Below are 7,944 nucleotides of genomic sequence, written 5' to 3' on the forward strand. Positions count from 1 at the left end.
ATAAGTCTACTCAAAAGGCCTCTGACGGATAAAATCTTGACAATTTAAAAAACTCCATTTAAGAAGGTTTTGCAATTCTGTCAATGTAATATCTTGTTCATCATGCAATAGAAACTAAAAGAGTACTTCTTCTTAAACATAGCACCCCGCCTGAACAGGGACTTGAACCCTGGACCCTCAGATTAAAAGTCTGATGCTCTATCGACTGAGCTATCCAGGCTCTGCTTACTCTAATCTTCAAATCACATTAAAACAATTTGGAAGGATACCAACCTTACATTTACTGACAATCATTTATTATTATCATTACATATATTGATAATCAATATGTAGAGTTTTATCATGAATTGATATTTCAAGCTTTTGACATCTCAGCATTATATTTTATCTCTTTAAGTCCTGAAATTTGTACCATCTCATTTTCTGCTGATTCGGAATTCATGCTTCTTCATTGACAATACACAATTAAGAAAGGACCAAAAACTCTTACTGCCTAATACATTATATTTTACTCAGTCTACCTGTCAATTTCCTCTTATATGTAGATTATACAATATTTTCTATTCAAGTGGTGTCGGTTGAAAAAAGGGCTTCTTTCAAAGGCCATTTTGGTGAATGATTTCAGAGCAAGAAGAAGCTGCATTATTTATTGCAATTTCAATTCATTATAAAAGAAATGTAGGACAACATTGCCTCTGGTGGGATTCAAAACCACAACTTTTGACTGCCTTCTTTACATTACTCTTGAAAGCCAAAGCAGTATCCATTGTGCCACAGAGCCAATCTTTTTAGGATGTCGGACAGAAATGATCAAATAAAATAATGAGCTAGCAGCTGCTCATCAACTTTATAAAGTTGTTAGGAATCTATGATCCTGGATTTATGTTGAGCATTGAATAGCAAAAATGATATTCAACATGTCAAACCATACAATGCAGTTGGTTAAGTGTTAAGTCGACTCAAAAGGCATAGCACAGATAAAACAGCAAGGAGTTTAACAACTCCATATAAGAAGGTTTTGCAATTCCCTTAATGTAATATCTTATTCATCAAGCAGTGGAAACTTCAAGAGTGCATCTTCTTAAACATAACACACTGCCTGAACAGGAACTTCAAACCTGGACACTCATATTAAAAGTCTGCTGTGCCACTCACTGAACTATCCAGTGTCTACTAACTTTCATCTTCAATTCATCTTAAAACAATGTGGAAGGATACCAACCGACACTACATTTATGAATATGATTGCATATATTGACAAGCATTATGTAGCGTTTGATAGTGAACTGATATTTCAAACTTTTGAAACCTCAGCATTAAATGTCATCTATTTTAAGTCCTGAAATATGTACTATCTCATTTTCTGCTGACTTAGAATTCATGCTTCTTCAGTGACAGTATACAATTGAGAAAGGGCCGAAACTCCTACTATCTAGTAAATTATATTTTCATCAGTACACCTGACAATTTCCTCTTGCATATTGATTATACAATGTTTTCTATTCAAGCACTCTTTGTTTAAAACAGGCCTTCTTTCAAAGGCTATTTTGGTAAATGATTTTGGGTGAAGCTGAAGCTGCATTGTTTATTGCTATTTCAATTCGTTATGAAAGAAATTGAGCAATAATATTGACTCTGGTGGGATTCGAACCCACAGCCTTTGAATGCCTTTTTTAACATTTTCCTAGAAGTCCAATGCGCTATCCATTGCGCCACAGAGCCAACCTGCACCAAGAAACTTTTCAGAAATTCTGAAATAAAATAATGAGCAAGCAACTGATGATCAACTTTACAAAGTTGATAGGATACTATAATCATGGTTACATGTTGAGCATTGCATGGGGAAAAAGATATTCAACATGCCAAACTACATGATACAGTTGGATAAGTCTACTCAAAAGGCCTCTGACGGATAAAATCTTGACAATTTAAAAAACTCCATTTAAGAAGGTTTTGCAATTCTGTCAATGTAATATCTTGTTCATCATGCAATAGAAACTAAAAGAGTACTTCTTCTTAAACATAGCACCCCGCCTGAACAGGGACTTGAACCCTGGACCCTCAGATTAAAAGTCTGATGCTCTATCGACTGAGCTATCCAGGCTCTGCTTACTCTAATCTTCAAATCACATTAAAACAATTTGGAAGGATACCAACCTTACATTTACTGACAATCATTTATTATTATCATTACATATATTGATAATCAATATGTAGAGTTTTATCATGAATTGATATTTCAAGCTTTTGACATCTCAGCATTATATTTTATCTCTTTAAGTCCTGAAATTTGTACCATCTCATTTTCTGCTGATTCGGAATTCATGCTTCTTCATTGACAATACACAATTAAGAAAGGACCAAAAACTCTTACTGCCTAATACATTATATTTTACTCAGTCTACCTGTCAATTTCCTCTTATATGTAGATTATACAATATTTTCTATTCAAGTGGTGTCGGTTGAAAAAAGGGCTTCTTTCAAAGGCCATTTTGGTGAATGATTTCAGAGCAAGAAGAAGCTGCATTATTTATTGCAATTTCAATTCATTATAAAAGAAATGTAGGACAACATTGCCTCTGGTGGGATTCAAAACCACAACTTTTGACTGCCTTCTTTACATTACTCTTGAAAGCCAAAGCAGTATCCATTGTGCCACAGAGCCAATCTTTTTAGGATGTCGGACAGAAATGATCAAATAAAATAATGAGCTAGCAGCTGCTCATCAACTTTATAAAGTTGTTAGGAATCTATGATCCTGGATTTATGTTGAGCATTGAATAGCAAAAATGATATTCAACATGTCAAACCATACAATGCAGTTGGTTAAGTGTTAAGTCGACTCAAAAGGCATAGCACAGATAAAACAGCAAGGAGTTTAACAACTCCATATAAGAAGGTTTTGCAATTCCCTTAATGTAATATCTTATTCATCAAGCAGTGGAAACTTCAAGAGTGCATCTTCTTAAACATAACACACTGCCTGAACAGGAACTTCAAACCTGGACACTCATATTAAAAGTCTGCTGTGCCACTCACTGAACTATCCAGTGTCTACTAACTTTCATCTTCAATTCATCTTAAAACAATGTGGAAGGATACCAACCGACACTATATTTATGAATATGATTGCATATATTGACAAGCATTATGTAGCGTTTGATAGTGAACTGATATTTCAAACTTTTGAAACCTCAGCATTAAATGTCATCTATTTTAAGTCCTGAAATATGTACTATCTCATTTTCTGCTGACTTAGAATTCATGCTTCTTCAGTGACAGTATACAATTGAGAAAGGGCCGAAACTCCTACTATCTAGTAAATTATATTTTCATCAGTACACCTGACAATTTCCTCTTGCATATTGATTATACAATGTTTTCTATTCAAGCACTCTTTGTTTAAAACAGGCCTTCTTTCAAAGGCTATTTTGGTAAATGATTTTGGGTGAAGCTGAAGCTGCATTGTTTATTGCTATTTCAATTCGTTATGAAAGAAATTGAGCAATAATATTGACTCTGGTGGGATTCGAACCCACAGCCTTTGAATGCCTTTTTTAACATTTTCCTAGAAGTCCAATGCGCTACCCATTGCGCCACAGAGCCAACCTGCACCAAGAAACTTTTCAGAAATTCTGAAATAAAATAATGAGCAAGCAACTGATGATCAACTTTACAAAGTTGATAGGATACTATAATCATGGTTACATGTTGAGCATTGCATGGGGAAAAAGATATTCAACATGCCAAACTACATGATACAGTTGGATAAGTCTACTCAAAAGGCCTCTGACGGATAAAATCTTGACAATTTAAAAAACTCCATTTAAGAAGGTTTTGCAATTCTGTCAATGTAATATCTTGTTCATCATGCAATAGAAACTAAAAGAGTACTTCTTCTTAAACATAGCACCCCGCCTGAACAGGGACTTGAACCCTGGACCCTCAGATTAAAAGTCTGAAGCTCTACCGACTGAGCTATCCAGGCTCTGCTTACTCTAATCTTCAAATCACATTAAAACAATTTGGAAGGATACCAAGCTTACATTTACTGACAATCATTTATTATTATCATTACATATATTGATAATCAATACGTAGAGTTTTATCATGAATTGATATTTCAAGCTTTTGACATCTCAGCATTATATTTTATCTCTTTAAGTCCTGAAATTTGTACCATCTCATTTTCTGCTGATTCGGAATTCATGCTTCTTCATTGACAATACACAATCAAGAAAGGACCAAAAACTCTTACTGCCTAATACATTATATTTTACTCAGTATACCTGTCAATTTCCTCTTATATGTAGATTATACAATATTTTCTATTCAAGTGGTGTCGGTTGAAAATAGGCCTTCTTTCAAAGGCCATTTTGGTGAATGATTTCAGAGCAAGAAGAAGCTGCATTATTTATTGCAATTTCAATTCATTATAAAAGAAATGTAGGACAACATTGCCTCTGGTGGGATTCAAAACCACAACTTTTGACTGCCTTCTTTACATTACTCTTGAAAGCCAAAGCAGTATCCATTGTGCCACAGAGCCAATCTTTTTAGGAGGTCGGACAGAAATGATCAAATAAAATAATGAGCTAGCAGCTGCTCATCAACTTTATAAAGTTGGTAGGAATCTATGATCCTGGATTTATGTTGAGCATTGAATAGCAAAAATGATATTCAACATGTCAAACCATACAATGCAGTTGGTTAAGTGTTAAGTCGACTCAAAAGGCATAGCACAGATAAAACAGCAAGGAGTTTAACAACTCCATATAAGAAGGTTTTGCAATTCCCTTAATGTAATATCTTATTCATCAAGCAGTGGAAACTTCAAGAGTGCATCTTCTTAAACATAACACACTGCCTGAACAGGAACTTCAAACCTGGACACTCATATTAAAAGTCTGCTGTGCCACTCACTGAACTATCCAGTGTCTACTAACTTTCATCTTCAATTCATCTTAAAACAATGTGGAAGGATACCAACCGACACTACATTTATGAATATGATTGCATATATTGACAAGCATTATGTAGCGTTTGATAGTGAACTGATATTTCAAACTTTTGAAACCTCAGCATTAAATGTCATCTATTTTAAGTCCTGAAATATGTACTATCTCATTTTCTGCTGACTTAGAATTCATGCTTCTTCAGTGACAGTATACAATTGAGAAAGGGCCGAAACTCCTACTATCTAGTAAATTATATTTTCATCAGTACACCTGACAATTTCCTCTTGCATATTGATTATACAATGTTTTCTATTCAAGCACTCTTTGTTTAAAACAGGCCTTCTTTCAAAGGCTATTTTGGTAAATGATTTTGGGTGAAGCTGAAGCTGCATTGTTTATTGCTATTTCAATTCGTTATGAAAGAATTTGAGCAATAATATTGACTCTGGTGGGATTCGAACCCACAGCCTTTGAATGCCTTTTTTAACATTTTCCTAGAAGTCCAATGCGCTATCCATTGCGCCACAGAGCCAACCTGCACCAAGAAACTTTTCAGAAATTCTGAAATAAAATAATGAGCAAGCAACTGATGATCAACTTTACAAAGTTGATAGGATACTATAATCATGGTTACATGTTGAGCATTGCATGGGGAAAAAGATATTCAACATGCCAAACTACATGATACAGTTGGATAAGTCTACTCAAAAGGCCTCTGACGGATAAAATCTTGACAATTTAAAAAACTCCATTTAAGAAGGTTTTGCAATTCTGTCAATGTAATATCTTGTTCATCATGCAATAGAAACTAAAAGAGTACTTCTTCTTAAACATAGCACCCCGCCTGAACAGGGACTTGAACCCTGGACCCTCAGATTAAAAGTCTGATGCTCTACCGACTGAGCTATCCAGGCTCTGCTTACTCTAATCTTCAAATCACATTAAAACAATTTGGAAGGATACCAACCTTACATTTACTGACAATCATTTATTATTATCATTACATATATTGATAATCAATATGTAGAGTTTTATCATGAATTGATATTTCAAGCTTTTGACATCTCAGCATTATATTTTATCTCTTTAAGTCCTGAAATTTGTACCATCTCATTTTCTGCTGATTCGGAATTCATGCTTCTTCATTGACAATACACAATTAAGAAAGGACCAAAAACTCTTACTGCCTAATACATTATATTTTACTCAGTCTACCTGTCAATTTCCTCTTATATGTAGATTATACAATATTTTCTATTCAAGTGGTGTCGGTTGAAAAAAGGGCTTCTTTCAAAGGCCATTTTGGTGAATGATTTCAGAGCAAGAAGAAGCTGCATTATTTATTGCAATTTCAATTCATTATAAAAGAAATGTAGGACAACATTGCCTCTGGTGGGATTCAAAACCACAACTTTTGACTGCCTTCTTTACATTACTCTTGAAAGCCAAAGCAGTATCCATTGTGCCACAGAGCCAATCTTTTTAGGATGTCGGACAGAAATGATCAAATAAAATAATGAGCTAGCAGCTGCTCATCAACTTTATAAAGTTGTTAGGAATCTATGATCCTGGATTTATGTTGAGCATTGAATAGCAAAAATGATATTCAACATGTCAAACCATACAATGCAGTTGGTTAAGTGTTAAGTCGACTCAAAAGGCATAGCACAGATAAAACAGCAAGGAGTTTAACAACTCCATATAAGAAGGTTTTGCAATTCCCTTAATGTAATATCTTATTCATCAAGCAGTGGAAACTTCAAGAGTGCATCTTCTTAAACATAACACACTGCCTGAACAGGAACTTCAAACCTGGACACTCATATTAAAAGTCTGCTGTGCCACTCACTGAACTATCCAGTGTCTACTAACTTTCATCTTCAATTCATCTTAAAACAATGTGGAAGGATACCAACCGACACTATATTTATGAATATGATTGCATATATTGACAAGCATTATGTAGCGTTTGATAGTGAACTGATATTTCAAACTTTTGAAACCTCAGCATTAAATGTCATCTATTTTAAGTCCTGAAATATGTACTATCTCATTTTCTGCTGACTTAGAATTCATGCTTCTTCAGTGACAGTATACAATTGAGAAAGGGCCGAAACTCCTACTATCTAGTAAATTATATTTTCATCAGTACACCTGACAATTTCCTCTTGCATATTGATTATACAATGTTTTCTATTCAAGCACTCTTTGTTTAAAACAGGCCTTCTTTCAAAGGCTATTTTGGTAAATGATTTTGGGTGAAGCTGAAGCTGCATTGTTTATTGCTATTTCAATTCGTTATGAAAGAAATTGAGCAATAATATTGACTCTGGTGGGATTCGAACCCACAGCCTTTGAATGCCTTTTTTAACATTTTCCTAGAAGTCCAATGCGCTATCCATTGCGCCACAGAGCCAACCTGCACCAAGAAACTTTTCAGAAATTCTGAAATAAAATAATGAGCAAGCAACTGATGATCAACTTTACAAAGTTGATAGGATACTATAATCATGGTTACATGTTGAGCATTGCATGGGGAAAAAGATATTCAACATGCCAAACTACATGATACAGTTGGATAAGTCTACTCAAAAGGCCTCTGACGGATAAAATCTTGACAATTTAAAAAACTCCATTTAAGAAGGTTTTGCAATTCTGTCAATGTAATATCTTGTTCATCATGCAATAGAAACTAAAAGAGTACTTCTTCTTAAACATAGCACCCCGCCTGAACAGGGACTTGAACCCTGGACCCTCAGATTAAAAGTCTGATGCTCTATCGACTGAGCTATCCAGGCTCTGCTTACTCTAATCTTCAAATCACATTAAAACAATTTGGAAGGATACCAACCTTACATTTACTGACAATCATTTATTATTATCATTACATATATTGATAATCAATATGTAGAGTTTTATCATGAATTGATATTTCAAGCTTTTGACATCTCAGCATTATATTTTATCTCTTTAAGTCCTGAAATTT

The 7,944-nt window shown here is 34.4% G+C and overlaps 9 non-coding genes across 9 annotated transcripts; all 9 read right to left on the bottom strand.

Annotated features, from left to right (window-relative positions):
- Positions 1-147: 147 nt before the first annotated feature.
- On the bottom strand, positions 148-220 carry TRNAK-UUU (transfer RNA lysine (anticodon UUU)). Its single transcript has one exon. It is a non-coding gene; the product is annotated as a tRNA-Lys (tRNA).
- Positions 221-1,630: 1,410 nt separating this feature from the next.
- Positions 1,631-1,722, bottom strand: TRNAR-UCU (transfer RNA arginine (anticodon UCU)). Its single transcript is given in 2 exon segments — positions 1,631-1,666; positions 1,686-1,722. It is a non-coding gene; the product is annotated as a tRNA-Arg (tRNA).
- Positions 1,723-2,031: 309 nt separating this feature from the next.
- On the bottom strand, positions 2,032-2,104 carry TRNAK-UUU (transfer RNA lysine (anticodon UUU)). The gene has a single exon. It is a non-coding gene; the product is annotated as a tRNA-Lys (tRNA).
- Positions 2,105-3,514: 1,410 nt separating this feature from the next.
- TRNAR-UCU (transfer RNA arginine (anticodon UCU)) lies at positions 3,515-3,606 on the bottom strand. Its single transcript is given in 2 exon segments — positions 3,515-3,550; positions 3,570-3,606. It is a non-coding gene; the product is annotated as a tRNA-Arg (tRNA).
- Positions 3,607-3,915: 309 nt separating this feature from the next.
- Positions 3,916-3,988, bottom strand: TRNAK-UUU (transfer RNA lysine (anticodon UUU)). Its single transcript has one exon. It is a non-coding gene; the product is annotated as a tRNA-Lys (tRNA).
- A 1,410-nt stretch (positions 3,989-5,398) lies between these two features.
- On the bottom strand, positions 5,399-5,490 carry TRNAR-UCU (transfer RNA arginine (anticodon UCU)). Its single transcript is given in 2 exon segments — positions 5,399-5,434; positions 5,454-5,490. It is a non-coding gene; the product is annotated as a tRNA-Arg (tRNA).
- Positions 5,491-5,799: 309 nt separating this feature from the next.
- Positions 5,800-5,872, bottom strand: TRNAK-UUU (transfer RNA lysine (anticodon UUU)). Its single transcript has one exon. It is a non-coding gene; the product is annotated as a tRNA-Lys (tRNA).
- A 1,410-nt stretch (positions 5,873-7,282) lies between these two features.
- On the bottom strand, positions 7,283-7,374 carry TRNAR-UCU (transfer RNA arginine (anticodon UCU)). Its single transcript is given in 2 exon segments — positions 7,283-7,318; positions 7,338-7,374. It is a non-coding gene; the product is annotated as a tRNA-Arg (tRNA).
- Positions 7,375-7,683: 309 nt separating this feature from the next.
- Positions 7,684-7,756, bottom strand: TRNAK-UUU (transfer RNA lysine (anticodon UUU)). Its single transcript has one exon. It is a non-coding gene; the product is annotated as a tRNA-Lys (tRNA).
- Between the last annotated feature and the right edge of the window lie 188 nt (positions 7,757-7,944).

Source organism: Pleurodeles waltl, unplaced genomic scaffold (genome assembly GCF_031143425.1).
Source record: "Pleurodeles waltl isolate 20211129_DDA unplaced genomic scaffold, aPleWal1.hap1.20221129 scaffold_197, whole genome shotgun sequence".
Lineage (NCBI taxonomy): Eukaryota > Metazoa > Chordata > Amphibia > Caudata > Salamandridae > Pleurodeles > Pleurodeles waltl.